General features: G+C 36.4%; 1 protein-coding gene and 1 long non-coding RNA gene across 2 annotated transcripts in view; one reads left to right on the top strand and one right to left on the bottom strand.

Moving 5' to 3' along the window:
- The window catches only part of LOC101745884 (protocadherin-like wing polarity protein stan), a 214,910-nt gene that overhangs the window by 114,627 nt on the left and 78,350 nt on the right, over positions 1 to 21,933 (top strand). The window lies entirely within an intron of this gene.
- Positions 1 to 21,933, bottom strand: part of LOC134200952 (uncharacterized) — a 98,609-nt gene that overhangs the window by 75,698 nt on the left and 978 nt on the right. The gene's annotated exons all lie outside the window — the stretch shown is intronic.

Raw genomic sequence — 21,933 nt, 5'->3', positions numbered from 1 at the left:
TTCACCATACATTCGAGCTTAATGCCCTATAAAGTGATAACTTTAGCGTCTCCGAGTCGTTCGTAGCGTTCTGTAATGGAAAATACCACCCATTCGGGAGCGTAAAACCGTATCATCTGCATTCATACGCGGCCATATTGGGCATATAGCATAAAAACTACCGAATTTTCCCATTATACGTTAAAAATCTATGTTTTTTGGAACGAAGTTCCTTGTGGGACGATGCGGGGTATCTTATCCGGGTTAAAACGTCCGTAACGTAAGATTTTTATTAGTAATGCACACAGTGTACGACTAAACTTTGTAATAACGTACAAAAAATAACATATTTTTTATAAATCATTGTGAATAAAATAAAGTTGATAACTTTGTAAACTAGCTTTTTATTTTTATTTTTATCAATAAAAAATCATAATAAACAATGTATACCAGAATAATAATTTTCTTTATACCTCGAATAGAACTTATAATTAATATTTTTATAACAAGAAACTTCGTTCCTATCCGGTGTCCCACGACACCACACATCATTTTTTTATTGCTTAGATGGGAGGACAAGGTAGGGTGGCCACCAGTAAAATGACGGCACTAGAAGTAAGATGAAATGGTTGGTTACTGAAATCAAACCCATTATACCAATAACAGATTGAAACTATTACAATAGCACTAGAATTATAAATAAATCTATCGACTGATTGAACTTAGTAACGCATTTCAAATCAGCATACTCATCTTCTATATACTAAAAGCTATAAAAATAATACGCTACGAGTGCCATTCCATTTCCCGATACTTTACTAAGGTTCCAATAAATGTTTGTTGTATTCTTTTCATCCAATTGTTCCTGCGGTCAGACAAATGGCCTGTATTTTTCTTGGCTATGTTAATGGCACCGAAGACAACCGCATCAGTCACGGGGCTTGCATCCGACGAAGGAGAGTTTTATCTTTAAATTTTATTAAGTTTTTCAAACGTTTCCCCTATTTTTATTAACTTAGTAGTGATGTTAATGTTTTGTTAAGGAAACTATTGATGTATTTTTTTAGGTATGGGGCTGATGAATTAAAGAGCCACCTGTAGTTAGAGAATGCTGTGAGTCCGTACCAGATAATACCATTAACACATTTGTTACTGCTTAACAGAAATGGGTTATGTTTTACGTAAGAAACGACTTTACTGTTGCAAATTTAATCTACAGCCTCAACGATATCTAATTTTTTTTTATTTTTTTTTATTGCTTAGATGTGTGGACGAGCTCACAGCCCACCTGGTGTTAAGTGGTTACTGGAGCCCATAGACATCTACAACGTAAATGCGCCACACACCTTGAGATATAGTTCTAAGGTCTCAGTATTGTCACAACGGCTACCCCACCCTTCAAACCGAAACGCATTACTGCTTCACGGCAGAAATAGACGGGGCGGTGGTACCTACCCTTTCGGACTCACAAGAGGTCCTACCACCAGTAAATAGACGGGGCGGTGGTACCTACCCGATAGACGGGGCGGTGGTACCTACCCGATAGACGGGGCGGTGGTACCTACCCGAAGCCATAAGCGAAAACATTTTCTGAGGATTGCAATTTGTTTAGTAATATTCACGCTTGTAAACGATTTGGTTATGTTAAGCTTATATATGTACTTTGCAATTAATTAAATTTTAAACTCAGCTCATTTTGGGCAGCCCATTCACATTGTGATCTTTACGGGTTAGGGTAACCGCCTAACCCTAGATGGACTATGAGGTTTTCTTCTATCTGAACGTACAAACCATCCGAGGTGAAACAAGCACTGAAATAAAATTAAATTTAGTGCTCAAACCAAAATAGCTGTTTCGACGTATTTCTTTCTAAAAGCACACGCTTTATTTTAATTCCGAGACGCAAATCGTGTGCACCCGGTACCGTCTCGGAGCGGAGCACCCGGAATCGACCTTTTAAAAGCAAATCGTTCGGAACAAAGTCCTCGAACCAACATTTACATCTTGGGCTCAGCAAGCTGCTACGGCATTTTCTAAAGTATATATTCCGACACTTTTTTTTTTGCCACAGTTTTTACTTCCCCACGTTGGCAGTTGCCCATGCTATTGACTGTGTTGAAAAACTGCCAGTTGTCAATTTTCCTGAACAAGCGTCAGGCTACATCACGTGTGCCACATTTGACTTCATGAAAATTATTTAAGATTTAAAAAGTAAAAATATTCAATTTTTTGCTTTGCAATTAGTGCAGTGCGTTTCCAAATATCTTTCTTGCTACGTCCACCACGGCTTTGGAATGAGCTCCCTTCCACGGTGTTCCCTAGCTATGACATGTCCTTCTTCTTTCTTTTTCAAATGAGGTTTGTGAAGAGAACTTAACGGTAGACAGCGGACTGGCTGTTGTTACCCTGGCATTGCTGACGTCCATGGGCGACAGTAACCACTCATAATCAGGTGGTCTGGATGCTCGTCTGCTTACAGGTACAATAAAAAATAAGGCATATGTATGGGAACCAACAAGTTCTACAATGGTATTTTGTAGTACTGCCTCTCGAGTATTCAAATTTTTTTTCCTGCCATAAAGTTGTTCAAACTTTAGAAAAGTCTGTCGGTGTACGATCTCATGGGTACGGTGGATGATACAATACTGCCAGCCCTAGCACATTTTTTTTTCTTAGATTGGTGGACGAGCTTACAGCCCACCTGGTCTTAAGTGGTTACTGGAGCCAATGGACATCTTCAACGTAAATGCCGCCAACCACCTTGAGATATGAGTTCTAAGGTCTCAGTATAGTTACAACGGCTGCCCCACCCTTCAAACCGAAACGCATTACTGCTTCACGACAGAAATAGTTAGGGAAGTGGTAACTACCCGTGCGGACTCACAAGAGGTCCTACCACCAGTATTATAGCTTAGAGAACTTATATTGTGCTGTGTGAGGTCGAGTTTTGAGGTGTATGAGCAGCGTGGACAAGCGATTAACCAAGGCTTACCCGAGATACCTGAGCTTCATCATCATTGTATCTAGCACACACAGCACACATCCGCAGTAATGCTGGTGCCATTTGGTAAGAAGCTGTGATGAATTATACCGGCACGAGACCACTAAACAGTGACTATGTTCTTTTAGAAGTGAGTTTGGGGTATTTGGGACTTTGTTTAGGTGCTGTACCAGGCTCTAACCAACATGATGACCTCTTATGATTATCAAAAAAAAAAAAAATATCCTTTCAAAATCCCTTCATTTCTGCGTCTCTTAAATAACGCAACGCATACCTTAACGCGTTCGTCGCCCTGGGGATCGTTCAGTTCGCGCGGCACCCACTTATCCAATTTTTTTACCTTGGACTAATTGGACGGAACGTTGGCAGCAAAACAATATTGTTGCTAACGTTGACAACGTTGGAAGCTTTGGATCATTTTTAGATCAAAATTTCCAACTCGGATGATCTATATGTAAATAAGCAAAGACTAAACAGCTAAGTACAATATTTGGTCACGTTTGTCAACCAATTTTTTTTTCTCTTTTTGTTGTAAACAATAGAGTAAGTGAAAATAATCTTGAAGCGTCAGTGATAGTAATCGATAATTGAACAAGTAGTAGTCCAACCAATTACAAAACATTAAAAATATTTGTAGTTTATGTAAAAATTCATATTAAGTTTTTAATACGCTTTTATTATCTTCAGACGTATGTATGTTAGTATGTAACGGAATCTTTGAACATGATTTTGACCCCCTTCAAAACGTCGGATTAACTCGAAATTTGGCATACTTATTAAGGGCCGATGACAATTCAATATTTAAAAAAAAATTAAATAACTGAAATTCAACTAAAAAATGAAAAATAAATAATAGGTTAAATAAAATTAAAAAATACGCTTTTATTGAAAATCCAACTAAAAAATAGAAAATGAAAATAATTATTTTATTGTAAAAATATTGTTTCATTTTTTCTTACACTATTTTTAATTCAAAATTAATAAAATTTATTAGTTATTATGATTAGTTTTTTTAAACTATTATTTATTGTATTATCCTTGCCTTAGACAAGCTTACGGAGTACCTGGTTGTATCCACAGTAGCTTATGGACGTCTGTAATGCCCGGGACACAAGCCACTGCCAACTTGAGAATAAATTATCGTAGATACCTGATCTCTGTCATTGGCAAGCCGGTTTGATATCCAAGAGAAATGGCTGGTGATAATGGGACCATAACTAATATAGTGCGTGATGTGGCGTAATTGAAACTTGTCCCTGTGTGGAATACTGTGTTTAAAATGTATATAGTCATTAGAGTTTTTATTTGTATGGGCGTGTGTGCATGATTTTTCAACAGAAATATACTAATATTAATGAACATTTAAAATAATTTTCAAGTTTTTATTTTTTAATTGCTTAGATTGATGGACGAGCTCACAGCCCACCTGGTATTAAGTGGTTACTGGAGCCCATAGACATCTACAACGTAAATGCGCCACCCAACTTGAGATAAGTTCTGAGGTCTCAGTATAGTTACAACGGCTGCCCCACCCTTTGAACCGAAACGCATTACTGCTTCACGGCAGAAATAGGCGGGGCGGTGGTACCTATCCGTGCGGACTCACAAGAGGTCCTACCACCGTCCTCACATTAATTTTAAAGAACTTCGATGCTCTTTTTGCACACAATGGTTTTATTTAATGGTAGTTTCTGTTGTCTATATAAATCGGAACATATAAAACAGTTCATTGCCCTTTTTCATTCCTTTTTCAGCAATTTTTTTATACCTACATAAGTACTAACAACTTCTCGAATTCGATATCTGTGAAAAGTTTTAGGATTGATAAAAAATATATTTTGAAAACGGTTTTTATTTCATGTATTATGTACGAGTATACAGTGTGTGCGAATTTCAATCTATTTTTTTCCTACCTAAGCTGATAGCCTTGAGAGGCTATTTCAGTGTAACCTTGACTAGTAGGTGAGCTCACGGTGCTCAAACCGGAGTGATTCTAACACTGACCCTAGCAAGAGCAGAAGCGAATTTCTTCGCAGAATCTACCACCGGATCGGAAACGCCACCCATTGGAAAAATCCGGCAAAAAAATTAATTGGGCTGTGTCTATGGGTTAATTCACTTGTCGAGCCCTTCGTCGCAAGCGACGGATTCGACGAGGACGGTGACCGGTGCTTGTGGTACCTAAAATCACCGTTAATGGATCGGGAGGATCCGGAATGACGTGCTTTGGGCGACGTCGACTGTTTACCATTCGGTCTACAGGATCGAGTATGTAGTTTCCAGCGACCACGACAAGAAGGTTCTCATGTCGTGCCACCTTTTCAAAGTGGCGCAATGATGCCGATCCAATCACTGATGTGTTACTACTATTTTTAAATTTCTTCTTATTTAATCTTTAATAAAAATCTACAATTGGGCTTTTTATTAGTTTTCTAATCAACGTTATGTTCGTGGGTATTATTCTAAAATATTACCGTCAACGGCATCAGTACGTCTAGTAACAAACTGAAGAATAAACTTTGTCATTCACACGATTGAGCCTCGCGATGTTCCGGAGATGGATTTATCGATTTTACGGTTATTTGCCCGCACATACATCACTAGATTATTAACCTGAACCTTATACTAAGAGGCACAAAGAGTATATTACAAATCATCTTGTGAATAGTAGTAATACTAATGGCCGATGATTTTAATATCGATTTGAAGATGAACTTTTATCGATTCGTTCAGGTGTCATCAAGGCTAATTGTTCGTTACAATGAAATTATTGATTGGAAATGTGATAGCACTCTGTTTTTCTTGAAATTTTGTTGTTAAATTCCAATCGAGGTATTCAATGTTTTATAAAAAAAACATTGATATAATAATGCGCTTAGGTCTTCTTAATGCTGGATGACCGAGCTCACGGCTCATTTGGTGTAAAGTGTTTACTTTACCTTAACTAATAGACAACAACAACGTAAATGTCGCCCCCCACCTCGAGACATGTGTTCTAGCGTATAACGGCTGCCCCACCCTTCAAGCCGGAACCCATTACGGCTTCGCGGCAGAAATGGGGTGCCAATTCTGTCCCGAAGCCATAATGGGTACCCGTGCGCCCTTACAAGACACCCTGCCACCAGTAGCGACTTCCCATCCTATCATTTCTACGTTGACTAATGGTGGTCAGGCATATCTATGAGCCCGCATGAGTTGATTTCACTGATCGTATTTCTGTCGCCATTATATCATGTATCCGAAGGACGGGATAGTCTATATTTCTATATTTCAATGCAACTATGAGTCCGCTGTAATGCCTCAAGATGGGCTATGTTAATTATAGTATAATACAGTATTAGTGGACTCTTAAAACTCGAACACAAGACAACCCGTGACGTCATCTTTTCATCTACACGAGTAAATAAAAATCCAGTTCATCTTTTCTTCATTGTTGAACTCGTCACGTATTTTCAGTGAACGGACGAAATAGGTTTTTTTGCATTAATACCACTGAAATCCCATTACTTTCCTGGCAAGGGTATTATCAGCATTGAAAACAAAGTCGTTTATCGTAACCGCAGCTCACAAGTAGTAGTGGTCTTCCGTTTATTGCACACAAACAAACAATCTCAGACCACAAGAACATTAATCTCCTTAAAACTGGTTCTAACTAGCTCACGTACGAACACAATACAAATAAAACTAAAGAACCAGTTTAAAAGATGTTCATTGGAGAAAATAAAAGTAGGATGCGTGCAGATAAACGCGGGCGCAGCCGGAATCAAAGCCTCGTATTAAACGAAATTGGCCTACAAATTACTCTTTATAACCTTGCTAATCGATTTTCGTCCCACCGCCTTTAAAATAAAGCACATTTGGTAAATTAGTGATATAACTTAAAGGATTTCGCATGCCTCGATCGTCTGACTTGCTTTCGAAAAATTTAATGTTCTTAAGCACGCATTTCGTGGTGGCAAAATGTACGGAGAATATAATCCGCTTGCTCCCTCGCATTTTATGAAACAATTTTGTAGCCAGTTCAAATTTATGAAAGCTGTATCAGTTGGAAGCTTTGGGACATTCAATTTTAAAACTAGAATTTTTGCTAGTCATGAAGTTAACATATTTTATCTTTAATGTTTTTTCACTATTTGTAACATTGAATTTAAAGTTCAATTCCACATTTGAAAAATATTAAATATTTTTTATTGCTTTAAGTGAGCTAACTTATAACACTAATGAAAATTAATACAAATCGATTAGGTAAGTCGAACAGTGCTGTCCGCATTATAGAGAGCTCAAGCAATTCGTCGATGCGTCTAACATGTAACAGTTTTAGCGCTCGCACCTAATGTGCGTAAGCGTGGTTAAGTCCCGGTCACCATCCTCGCCGAACCCGTCGCTTGCGACGAAAGGCTCGACGAGTAAATTAACCCATAGACATAGCCCGCTGAGTTTCTCGCCGGATCTTCGCAGTGGGTCGCGTTTCCGAGCCGGTGGTAGATTCTGCGAAGCACTGCTCATGCTAGGGCCAGTGCTAGCAACACTCCCGGTTTGAGCCCCGTGAGCTCACCTACAAGTTAGGGCGTAGCTGAAATAGCCTCTCAAGACCATCATCATAGGCCGAAAAAAAAAAGAAAAAACTAATTATGTGGTGTCGTGGGACACCAGGTAGGAACGAAGTTCCTTCGGCTAATGTAGAATCGACAATATTTGCAAAAAAAAAATCGTGCTCAATTTTATGTTGGTTTTCTTCATTTTTCTCTTAAATTTTGCTGATTAGTTTTTATTTAAGTACATTCCTGTATTTAGGAAATTCAGTATTTTAGGAAATAATAAATTACGTAAAATAAAAATAAAATCGTAATTAAAATTATCAATTAAAATAACAAAATATGTCTCTTTATTTTTGTTTGACAACATAAAATTACATAGAAATAGAAATAATTACAAAATAGAGAGAGAAGGGATGGGAGAACGAAAAGAAAGAGGGAGAAAGAGAAAGGTATTATACACTACTCGCTTGTGTATACGACTGTCGCGCCTGCGCACGTCTCATTTAACGGTTTTATTCCACGCACTTTTTTCCACGGATTTTTTCTTACGGTTTTACTATCACATTTTTTTTCAGTTCGGTCGCGCAGCAAAATCCCTATCCCCTCCAAGCCTGCCGTAAGGAACTTCGTTCCAAAAAAAAACGTTAAAAAAAAAGTTTGTCTATCTCGCTCTAACGCGTTGCAACAGGACTAACAATTCATCAAGTTTTCGGCTGTTCAGAAAACTCAGAACAAAATTTATAAGCCGAATCACACATGGAAACATGTTTGACCGGCTTGAACCATCAACATGTGCTCACGTACAAGCAAACGAAGAAAAACTTTAAATTGAAAATCAATACACGTATGTCGTATGTAGATAGGCAAAGATCAAACACATTAGGCCTTCCGTAGGCACGGATCATTTCCTGCGAGGGTCGCTTCAGACCTTCGTCAGCTATCTACGAACAAACGACACCTCGTCTGTGAGCAGGTGGTGTAAAGTGCAAGCTTAAGAATAGATTTTCAATAAAAATTAAAGCCATAAGTTTAAGCAAAAACTTGCTATCTGCGTAATAATGTTTCATTTATTTTTAAAATTGTAAATTTTTATAATTTTTTATGAATAATGCCACCAATACTCGCATTTGTTTAAAACTGCTGTTTTAAGATTGACTGCCTATTTACTAACGTTTGCTTTTTCAATAATGAGGTATCTATACTTATATTATATTATTAATATTATAAAGCTGAAGAGTTTGTTTGTTTGAACGCGCTAATCTCGGGAACTACTGGTCCGATTTGAAAAATTCTTTCAGTGCTAGATAGCTCATTTATTGAGGAAGGCTATATAACATCACGGTAAGGCCAATACAAGTGGAGCAGCAAATAAAGAATGTTTCAAAATAAGGGTATAATGAAATAGCTCCTTAACACTATAATTCAAAAATATTATTATTTATTATATTATTTATTATTATTTATTTATTTATAACTATTCCACGCGGATGGAGTCGCGGACAAAAGCTAGTTTAGTCATAAAATACCTAATAAAATAATTATATTATAAATATTATAGTCTTATAGGTAACTTAAAAAATATCTAAAAGTAAAATGCATACTTCCATCTAGAAAACTATGTCAAATGTATAGGTGTAAATTTTTTTTCTCGTTGTAAAGAAAACTATTAGTTGAAAATATCGGGATTATCGCTCATCGCTTTCATTCACGCAATATAGTTACACTGCCTAAGTGAGTCCAACATTTTTATCCGATTTCCTATTTTTCGTCGAAGGGAAATCGAAGACATTTCTCACTTGCAAAATTAAACACGGTGCGATATTTCATTGATATTCTCATATTTCTCATTGATGTTGCTACATTAGTTGAATCGTTTAGTTAATGTATATGTACCCTCATTATTATTCTCTACGTAGATTATGTTTCATAGCTCTCACGAATAGGTATATATCTATACTTTTTTACTTATTAATTTATTTATTACTATTTACTCACTTTTTTTTATTGCTTAGTTGGATGGACGAGCTCACAGCCCACCTGATGTTAAGTGGTTACTGGAGCCCATAGACATCTACAACGTAAACGCGCCACCCACCTTGAGATATAAGTTCTGAGGTCTCAGTATAGTTACAACGGCTACCCCACCCTTTGAACCGAAACGCATTACTGCTTCACGGCGGAAATAGGGGGGGTGGTGGTACCTACCCGTGCGGGCTTCCAAGAGGTCCTACCACCAGTGATTACGCAAACTATAATTTTGCGGGTTTGATTTTTATTACACGATGTTATTCCTTCACCGTGGAAGTCAATCGTGAATATTTTTTGAGCACGTATTTAATTAGAAAAATTGGTACCCGCCTGCGGGATTCGAACACCGGGTGCATCGCTACACACGAATGCACCGGACGTCTTATCCTTAGGCCACGACGACTACTTGTCACATGTGAAGTGACAGTTTTCGAATATCTACAAAATGTTATAACAGATGATTGTCTTCTGTTATAACAATGTTCTTCTCATCTAAACACGGGCAGTGAAGTACACAGGACAGTATAAACATAAGATATTGTAAAATGTATAATAGTGTAGTGACTGTAATTTATATTAACCATGAAATCAGTGTTTTAAAATAGTCCCTCACCTCAAGAGCCCAGACCCCTTAAATAGAACTGTCTAACATGTTGTGACTTTCTTTAACATCCTTCTGTTCCCAATGGTATCGCTCGACTGAGAAACTTTCGCTACGACAATCCTGATATCGGTTAAAGATCTCAGAGTTTTAGGAATTTATGGTATGCACGGAACTAGAGATCTCTTGTGCATTTGAGACCAAGATCATTTTCGAGAAAATATAACAACCAATGTTTAAATGTGTATTTTCTAAAAAGTTTTTACTGTTGGTAGGACTTCTTGTGAGTCCGCACGGGTAGGTACCACCACCCTGCCTATTTCTACCGTGAAGCAGTAATGCGTTTCGGTTTGAATGGTGGGACAGCCGTTTTAACTATACTGAGACCTGAGAACTTATATCTCAAGCTGAGTGGCGCATTTACGTTGTAGATGTGTATGGGCACCAGTAACCACTTAACACCAGGTGAGCTGTGAGCTCGTCCACACATCTAAGCAATAAAAAAAAGTTACTGAGCAAAAAAGAATTTAGTGCTCCCAACATCCTACCCGCTAACTTCAGTCTATTCGTGAACATATATATAAACATACTAACAGCACCGAAATATCGAGAACTCATAAAATGTTAAAAATGTAGTAAGTTAAATAATAGCTTGTGAAATAACATTTAAACGTCCTTGAAGAGTGCTAATAATCAGATATATCATGCTAATAATCAGCTATATCATGCTAATAATCAGCTATATCATGCTAATATCATTATGTTATGTTAGCTTATATCTTTGGTCAAGACGTTAATTTAAAGCACAATTTAATGGATTAAATAAAATAGGAATTTGTACTATCTAAACCGGCATGTATTCACTTCAGTACGGTATTTCATCAAATTTACATATTATTGTCACTTCGTTGTTCACCCAATAAACAAGATCTCAACAACCGCAAATACACTATCAAAACCCGGACCGCTTAATACGAGCATTTTGACGACGCAGTTTACATAGACCCCGACTGACCGAATACGTAATAGAACGCGTTCAAAGGATAATCCTGTTCCCCAATTTGTCCTTCCGTCCTGTGCCTTAATACCGACGCTTCACACGTGAATCATACACGCCGTTATGTTGATTCTCCACTGATGAGGTTAGGCAGAGCGAACATCGCAGGTTTTATATCACTTCAATAAAATTAATTACATAATAAATATAGTGATTACAAGGGCGTCATTTGCTGTCCTATGGCTGGTCTGTAATCTAATTGTTTTATATTTATTTTGAAACACTGACTATTGTTTACGTAGTAGTGTTTGTCAGTAAAAATGTTTCATGTCCCTTAGAATTAGGCCATACGTAATTTTTGTGTCGTAAAATTTGTATCTTCGTGCTTGAGAGGCTATAACTTCTTTTCATTAAAAGTACATTTTTAGTTCGAAATCTATTTTTTTTTTTAATATCTTAAGACCACTGTAGCACTTTAGCTTACAATGCCGATAAAGCTTTGCATGGTTTTGAAGTCTTGAAACCTGTCAAATTAAAGTATTTTGCACTTACTCTGTAGTGACGATAACAGAAACAAATATGTTTTTGAATGCAAAGACTTTTTTGGCGAAACATGAAGTCTATGTCTAAATTATATAGTTATACTTATATAATTATATCCGGCCTTCGAATCTTAAACGGGAGGATTGCAGCATTTGTGCTCTATATACAGCCCCATAATAAATAATTACGCAGGCCATGATATTTTTGATTCTGCACAGAGACGTAATCTGTAATCTCACAAGGTTTTCTGGCGAGAAACCTTACAGAGAAAGGTTTCGACAAAAAAAATTCTATAGACCCCACTTCCTTGAAGATTAAATGTCCAGTGCGCGTATTAAACCCGTATTACTTCCTGCGGTTTACAGTCGACATCAAATTAAAGCCTTAGACGTATAATCCGATATGTTGGTAGCTTATGCTGCAAAGCACGAAAGCTTTAGTTTATTTGGGAGATACATTAATAGTCATGTCGAAATCATTTTATTATACCACTTTTATTTTATTTTTTACTGGTGGAAGGACCCCTTGCGAGTCCGCGGGGGTAGGTACCACTACCCTGCCTATTTCTGCCGTGAAGCAGTAATGCGTTTCGGTTTGAAGGGTGGGGCAGCCGTTGTAACTATATTTGAGATCATAGAACTTATATCTCGAGGTGGGTGGCGCATTTACGTTGGAGATGTCTATGGGCTCCAGTAACCACTTAACTTTTTACCAAATTAGTGTTTCTTGAGATATAAACGTATAACGCTATTTGAAACATATAATGACGCCATTTGAAGTTTATTAGAGAAAGTTGACAAATGAGGGCAATAGGTATCAAAATCGCTCGATAAGGTTTTTCGGGATCTGCCAAAAAATCCACTGAAGTCTGAATTAATTCCCACAGTTTTTTCAAAAAGATTATTAAAACAACCAAATTAGACGAATTGGTTGTGTAACCATAGACTTAACAAATTGCAACAACAAAAAATATAGTTCTCTTAACAGCCCTTTAAATACAAAAACCATATTTATATATTCACCTATCCATCTACACGAGATTAGTCCTGATAACTATTATTTATCACTTGCAGAAACGGGATTTATGAAAGGAATAGAAACTCGTATAGTAATTTGCTTGAATTATACGTACATAAATAATAATAGCAATAAGAAATACATTGGACATACAAATTAACTTATAAATATTGTAAGGTAGTTAAAGTATAATAAACGCTGCAGACAGATATTATGGCTAAGATGAAATCCGTATTTTATAAGCTTTTACTGTGTTAAATGCTCACAGAGCTCTACTCATCCTACTAAGTATCATTCCAACAATATATTACCAGATTATTATTTCAGTAGGCAGCTAGCTTCTTGGCTGTGTGCCTGGCATTTCTGAAGTCGATGAGCATTAGTGACCACTCACCATCACGGCTCTACGCTCGTTTGGCTACTGTGATAATAAAAATAATGAAACAATTTAACGATTTTATTAATCTCATATAACTCATCTGAATACATCGCCCAAAAAACACATTTTCAGTATATAAAATGATTTAGCCATATTAGAGATTAGCATTGTGCACAACGAAGCTAATCTTTAATATTACACGAATAAAAAATCAGTACATGAATTTACTATATGTATACCATAGTTAGCTGCGTGGGTAGGTATACTGTTAAGATGGGCCGATTTCCCAGCGAGGACAGGTAATATGGACAGCACGATTGTTTTGGCGACGCATAACAAAAGTCGATGCTCAAAGGTGGACGTATTCCCACTATATTACAGATTAATACACCCTATACTGATACTATAAATAGGTATAGATAGAAGATTAACAAGCTATGAAACGCAAAATTAGGCTGCCAATAATTCCAAAATATTACTATTAGGTGAAATGTTGAGGACATGTTGTGATTTTGTAAAAAACACAAAACATGTACATCATTCATTCCAAAAAAAACAACAAAAAAAATCCCATTAATACGAATTTGTAAAAAGCGTTACAAAGTCAAGCGCAAAGCCGAGAGTAAATTTTCAATTCGTTTTTGAACAATCAAGTAAACTCCGAGGAAATCAACAAAATGAAGTCCGAATTTGATATTTACAAAATTCAAATCATCCTCAAACACTTGAAACGTATCCAGAAGCGATTCGGAACAGTAGCACACTCGAGGGGGTACAAATGTTAACTTTTCCAATAAACACTCGTTCCAACCCCTTGTTAAAGCAAGGGAATTGCCGTCCCTAGCTGTTCTGACGACGTGAACCTATCCTTGACTGTTCGAGGACACTCTAACTGCGACTTCAGAAACCCCGTAGTCAGCTCCTTACGTTGTGATACTATGAAGGCGGATTTAGATGGGGATTTAATAATTTATGAACGCTTCATTTTGGTCGTGATTATTTGGCAGTACTTCACCACCTATGGCATTTGATGATAATTAATAAGCATAGTTAAGAAGTGTACTAGAGGATGACCGGTAATTTTTTTTATAAATTGTGTTTTTTAGAAATTATATTTAAACACGAATTACATATTGACATTATATTATTTGTTATTTTCTTTCAATAAAAAAAAGTTTATGTTGAAGTTGATTATCGATAAAGTTAATGATTGAAAACACGAATAAAACAACATTTTCTGAAAATAAATCATACCTAGATCGATTTATCGCCCCCGAAATACCCTGTATACTAAATTTTATGAAAATCGTTGAAGCCGTTACCGAGATTCAAATTATATATTTATATACAAGAATTGCTCGTTTAAAGATATAAAATACTCATACTGGCAAAAGGTTTATACGCTTCAAGTACAAATTTATACGTGATTTCTATTTTTGTCTTCTCATGTGACCGTAACCATATCTGCATTTACGTCAAACTGCATCATTTCTATTCCAAATCTGCAACTCAAATGTAGTTAAATAATAAACTTTTAAATTACAAGTAGACAATTACCTAGACAACGGTAGGTGTTACGGTAGGCAGCGGTTTGGTTGTACTCCTGCCATTGCTGATGTCCGCTGGCGCTGATGACCACTCTCCAGCAGGTTTTTTGTTCTATAGTTGTATGTTATGGTTTCACGCTCTTAGCACGATCTGAACCCACACTTGAGTCAACAAGGACGATCCACTGTTCCCAATTTTTATCTTTAACTCAGTCAGCTTGGTGAAATAGAAAACCATTCTCTCAGAAAGAAGTATTTATTAAAATAAATATATTGTAATAAGGAATATCTTACCATTCCAACTTGGACGTATGATTGTCGCAGAAATATGCAGAACAACGGCTGAAACTGGATGGGCTTACAACTCGACCTGCCATCAGTACCGGAGATGTGAATTAGGGGAACAGTTTGATGAAAATATAAGGTATACATCGTCCTGCCATGGATGACTCATGGAATAGACCAATGCAATCTGCTTTATCACGATTGCAAAATTACCATAAAAAATACTTAAAGTTAATGATATCATGATGCGCTGTCTCGATGGAACCACCGAATTTTGGGTTCATAAAGTTTTGATAATTAAACAAAACGTCAACACAGATTTGTTTCTCAGAAAACGTTTCGTTGTACCCAACAACAATACGAATGAAAGATAATTTCATTCTTTGTCAACTTTATTCAAAATGTTTTCCCCATAATGATATCAAGCGACGTCATCAAAAATGTTCATTCTTTTCTTCATAACCATTTACAGTCAGAGCTAATTTTAGGTGGAAAGCATTTCAATCTTAAATCACGTGACAATAAGGTTTATTTTAAGTTATTCGTGAAGTTCGACATGGAACGTGGCTTGCTCCTCGAAAATATAAATGGAGAATAACTAAAACTCCATTCATATCTACACGAGGCTGGTTATTGTTTTACTCATTCTACTGAAAATGGGCAGTATCCTTCTGCGACCGATTTGTTTGTAGTGTCATCATGTAATAAAATGTGTTCACGTTAACAATGTTCATAGAAAGGGGGCTTTTGCGCTTAAGCCCTAAAACGATTGGGCTGAAGCCATTAAAATTCAAAATGTCGATTCTCACTGTCGGCGCTCACCACGAGGCTTGGTCTTTTTCGAGCCGGTGTCATTTTTCTGGACTTCTTTCTATCTTAAGCGATGGACATCTATGTAAACTCTTTTTGTTCTAACCCTACCACTTTTCACATCTATACATATAAATAAAATTGGAGTATCAAACAATAAAATTGGAGTAATTTGTAACATTGAAATAACCGCTTTTTACAACGTGCATATGAATATAAATACGGTACATACACCAAAATAACATTTTTTACAATTTTTGTCTGTCTGTCTGTTTGTTCCGGCTAATCTCTGGAACAGCTGGACCGATTTTGACGGGACTTTCACTGATAGGTAGCTGATGATATAAGGAGTAACTTAGGCTAGCTTTTTTAAACAAGCTTCGCCCCGCGGCTTCACCCGCGGTACGACAATAACCGCGGGTAACATCGCGGGACTCTAGCAATGATAAAATTAAATGTTTCCGAAGCGAAGCGAGGGCGGGTCGCTAGTCTTAAATATAAAAAAGATTTACTGTTTGCGAATGACTATTTAAAATAATTTGTCCCCGCGAATCTCTACAGTAGTTTTGATACGTACACAATACGCGATAAAAAAGTAGTCATGAAGAGGTTATCCAAGAGCAAATCCAAAGATTCACGTTCCAGTAAATTATAAAAGCGTTGTCCAACAAAATTAGGGACTGTATCTGCACGTAGACATGCTTCACGCTATTTCAAAATTCCAATGAAAATCTATCGGATAAGGCACTTTGTAGATTTCACCTATTGTGAACGGTATCCTATTGAGCACATTGTCTGATCCTGAAAGCGGGCAATCCGTATTAACACCATTCCTCTTTGACCCGCCTCGCACCCTTTTGACACTCGGTACAGATTCGAATTGAGATTTAAGGTTGATGTTTCAGAGTTCAGGATTAAATGGACTAGCGGTACGGCCATGTAATTTGTCCATTCATTGCGGATCGAAGTGCAAAAGATTTATTAGGGTAGTATTGTTTGGTTGAACGTAATGTGAACTGTTTGTTTATTTAGACCGAAAATAAGTTTCCTTCTTGTGTGTGTGTTTGAAAAAAAATGAAAATGCCCATCAATCTACTCTTATTGGTTCTCTATATACTACTATTAAACTTATTTTTCAATTTTTTTATAAAAATACGTATTTCCTTAGCTTATGTATTAAGTTTATATATTATGTTCACGCTTTGTTATTTATTTGCAGGTTAAATTAAAATCATCTATTTACTTCAGATGTACATTTGCTGCCTATAATACTTTATAATAATTATGTAAATTTAAAATCCTTCAGTCTTTCTTGTTAATAAGATTGCTTCAATACAATAACATCAATTACTAATACCCACATCAATGTTTGTCAACAAATTTAAAAAAAATTAATTATAATTAGAGACGCTTTTAGTGTTATCAATAAAAAAAAGGATACAGTTCTGATTATCCCCCCACATTCAGTAATATGTCATAAACGAAATAAAATTAATTTAATTAAAATAACAGTGGATATAATCGAATTTTGACCACCGGGCGAATCCTAGTTTTATAGATTCGCTTAGGTCTGATATTAGTACAGTTTGTCACTTTTATTTTGAAGTGCAATGGTAAGTGATAGATATTACGAGTATAACAGAGAAAATAACAGTCTCGTTGTTTCACCCGCGTTTAATTATTAATGTCAATTAATTATTCAAATTCGTCGTCATTTTCGTTGAGTAAAACCAGTGTTTACATGACATGTCTTGGTAATATCGATCCCTTGGTCCGTCGCTGTACGGACGTATAGTAAACCATAGAAAAATAATCGGATAACAGCGATCTTAAAACTACAATCATTAACACGCTTATTAGCTTCATACGTATGTTAATAGGTATGTAATGGAAACTTTGAACATGATTTTGACCCCCTTCAAAACGTCGGATTAACTTGAAATTTGGAATAAGGGTGTTTCTTATGGTACTAGAGGTCCCGCAGTAGTCGAAATTCGACTATAATTAATTGGAATTGTAAGCTTGTACACTATTATGATTGTATTTTATACTTCTATAATCACAAATTTCGCCAAGGCTACACTATAAAAACATATTAATAAAGACAAACAATATTTAATCTATTTTCAATTTGACCACAGACGTCAAGAACAAAAGTTTGACAATAAATAGTATGCATGCGTGTTTGCGTCAAATACATGGTACCTATGTAGTGTGTGTACCTATGTTGTCTTTATTGATTTAATGTATCGTTTATGCATTATTTAAAAGAAAATAGCATTGTGCACTTCTTCTCTATAAGTGTAGAAAATTTCATACTCCTCCGTCCGCGCAATTTTCGTAAAAATGAAACAAAATTTTTGCTTCACGCATTAATATATAGATTATCAAAGTAAAATATTTATAACTATTGATACCACGTGCCCCACGTTTTTTTACAATGAATTTATTTTCTATAGCGTTTTTTAATTCTTTTTTCATTTTTAATTTATTGGTTGCGAAAAAATATATATATCGTTCGTATATTGGTTCGTGTGATGTCCTTTGTCCAGATAGATTTAATAGTGTTTTTTAATATTTATCTTCAATTTAAGTAAGCGAAGCTTAGTGTTCGACCACTCAGACAGAAAGACCACGTGCATTTTAAACACTACGCGTGGCTTTGATTATATGAGCCATAAAATGGCACTGTATCTCACTAATGAATAGAACGTATTTTCGTTATCAGCGGGACAATTTTATATCGTTATTTTTGTTTTTTTCTTTCCTCTTGGAGTTCAACATACTGTTACCCTACAACTGTTGCTAAGATACTCCTTCCATTGTCATAGCGAAAGTGTGATCAATGGGCACTTTCTAACCCTCTCACACAATAACGCTGTCTTTGAGAGGTTTTCTTTTGTCGGTTTCTTTTATTATTTTATTTTATTTTATATATATTATGTTATTATCTAAATAGAACAACAAAAAATGATCTGCTATTTGAAAATAACTGTTCCGTATCCAAATTTTTACAATGCATTAATTTGAATAAAAAAATCATTTTATTTCGCCTCAGTCTTCGTTTCTTTTCTATTTTTCTTACAGTTATCATTTTGATGATTCCGAATTCTAAAAGTCCATCTCGTCAGGGCTAACTCAAAATTTACCTAAATGTAACTTAGGCTACGAAGCGTTCAACCAATACTATCCAATCAAGGAAGTAGTTATTGATGATTATTTACCAGGTCCTATAATGGGAACCACAGCTGAACTGAACATGAATGTTTCCCAGCAGAGGCATAAAATGACGGTGATATATTTCGAACTTACAGAACTCAAGATAGACGGCTTGTTAGCATCCACTATTGAGTAAGTAAAATGCCTGCAATGCGTCGCATTTCTGATACAGTCTTATGATGTTCACAAGATATCGCGCGAAGAGTGTATTGTAAGCCCACGTGTGAAAATACTACTGTCTTGCCTATTTGCCTATGAAGCAGACGTGCGTTCTTATTGAAAGGGTGGAAGAGCCTTCACTGAATTCAATTAAGATTTAATACTCAAATCTTAAAGTGGGTATTTACGTTGTAATGCCTATGGACTCCTCTTTACACAAGATGGGTCATGATTTGCCCGTACCTATACCTATCAGTGCAATAAGCAATTTTTCACTGGTGTTACCAACTTTTGAAGGGTATTATTATTTATGAAGAATAAATAAAAAAACTTGCAATTGTTTTTCATTCTAATTAAAACTTCGGAGCCACAACATCTGCGGTCTCGTTAAAAATAACGACTGAGTTTAAAAGAAAAAAAAAAAAAAACGGAGTATACTATAGACGTGTCGACGAACACGTCGCAGTGCGTGAAGATAGAAGAATGTCGCAGACAACCGGAAGCTCTCACGTTTTTTTTTCTTCAGGTGGAAACGCGAAAACGATCCTAGAACAATGACTCGGTTCAAAACAACCCAGGGCGTCTAGGTATTGTGCGCGCCGACGCTTTCAAACCACTCGACGTCTCTCTTAATTAAGGGGGGCAATACTCGAATGCTGAAAGTTGAAAGGGGGCCATTCAGACGTGTGTCTGGGACGAGATAACGAAGCTCTCCGGGTTATTATCGCTGGTGTTTCATTCTGCGTATCTTTCTTTAAACTGCCATCATTTAGACGTGTAAACTAAACTAGACTTTAACTTCAAACTCTTAAACTTAAAATTGATTGAAGTGTTACGTGTCAAATGATACGGCAACAATCAGATGGTTATAAAATGCGATCAACAATGAACGCACGATATATCCTTAAGAAACCTCAGTGTTACTTTCATTTCGTGTTTCAAATAAAATAAACAGTCCGCAGACTATAACTACATAACGTGTTTTTGTCACGATTTTGAAATTTAATCACAATTTAATGTAGTGTACATAGCCGCGAAATTTTAAAGTAATTAAGAATGCATAGCATTATTATACATTCAAATGTCTGTCAAAACTAGCTAGTCCTTGAGCGTTGAAAGTTAATTAAACAAACAAATTACGCTATACAAAGCGATCGTGCTTTGAAGACGCCGTGACTTCAAGGCTAATAATCTAGGCTGAGTTAACGGTTCTAAAACCGGTATTCCGTATACAGTCCAGAATTTATCTCTTAATCCTGCGAAACTAAACTTCAGAGGATAAGCAATAAGCGTTAAATTGCTATGAAATAATAATAAAAAACAGGATCCTAAAGACTAGACGTTGGAAGTCTTGATAAATTAGTTCTTAAAAATGTTGCTTGGTTGGTAAGAGTAGATTAATTTTATGGACTGTTTAAGGTTCATTTGGTTTTATTGAAGTGAAAACCTCTTTAGAATCGTTGTGATTTCAAACCGGATGCAACGGAAAAAACGACAGGTAAGAGACACAAATACAAAAATGTGTAGGATGAAGCCAGCAAAGAATGAGACAGAAATATACATACTATTTAATACAGCGCCATCTGTGAGATTTTTTAATACTAACGTGTGTATGAAAGCTCTTGTAGTGAATTTTAATTTAGGATTATACGTGAAATTAAAATATCAATTCACAGAGGGTGCTTACAATTATTTACTAATGACAAAAATTTACATATACTTAAGACGTTTAGGATAATTGTATTTTAATTTTGGAAGGTTTCACTTCTACCACGTGTGAATTGCACACATTTTGTATTTTTTTAGTACAGTATGTGTAGATAACTAGCTGTTAGCCGTGGCTTCGCCTGCGTGCTTAAGCAAGTCTCAATGTATTATAGTTTCTCGTGGAAATAAGATAAATCCGTTGCTTCCGACGTAAAATTACGATAAACAAACACACAAACAAACAAACCAATACACTTTCATCTTTATAATACTAAATAAAACGGTATGGATGTATTGAACCATTCAGGTCGATATACCCTAAAATATATAGTTAGATTTAATTATTTAATCTTCGAACAATTGTCTTAATTTGGCATTGTCATTGTTAGGTCTAGGGGCTTCGCTTACCACTCAACGTCTGTTGAGCCGTCGCGTGAGCTATCGTTCCGTTATTGCTGTTTTTTTTGTCTAGATAAGTAAACGAAATCACAGCCCACCTGAGATCAGTAGACAGTCGTCGCATTGTGAATGCACTTGAGACATGAACTCGAATTGTCTCTATTGTAATATTACGGCTGTCCCGTTTTTCAAACGCATACATGCCACGCGGTACTATTATTTATTTATTTATTTATAACTTCTTATACTAGAAAGTATAAAGGCGGACTATTAGGGCTCCCCGAATCCTGATCACGCAGGTGCCAGTCACCGTCGTCGCCCTAGAGACGTCCTTACGAATCCATCAGCTCTAACAACCCTAGCATTAGACGCCTTCAGCTCTAACACTAAGAGTAGGGACCCCGGTGGCCGTAGGTTGCACGTCGAACTCGGCAAAGAGTTCGACGTGCAACCTAACCTACACATCAGCCCGTTGAGTTTCTCGCCGGATCTTCTTAACCGGTTGCGCGCGAAGTAGCTACTCTTGACTACTGTTAGGTCTTCCTTGAAGGCGCTCGGGTAGCTGTTAGCAAATCGCACCACTACTGGCTGAGCCCTTGCTTGTGAAACTGGAAAGTCCTCCGGGCCACCAGTAAACCCTCAATCATAAAAAAAAAGTATTAGGGCAATAGTGGCACCTTCCAGCTTAAAATACACGTTGTTACGTTATAATACTCATTGTAAA

The sequence above is a fragment of the Bombyx mori genome, chromosome 22 (assembly GCF_030269925.1).
Source record: "Bombyx mori chromosome 22, ASM3026992v2".
Taxonomy (NCBI): domain Eukaryota; kingdom Metazoa; phylum Arthropoda; class Insecta; order Lepidoptera; family Bombycidae; genus Bombyx; species Bombyx mori.
Note: the sequence above shows the minus strand (reverse complement) of the source record. Positions and strands in the feature narration are given on the sequence as shown.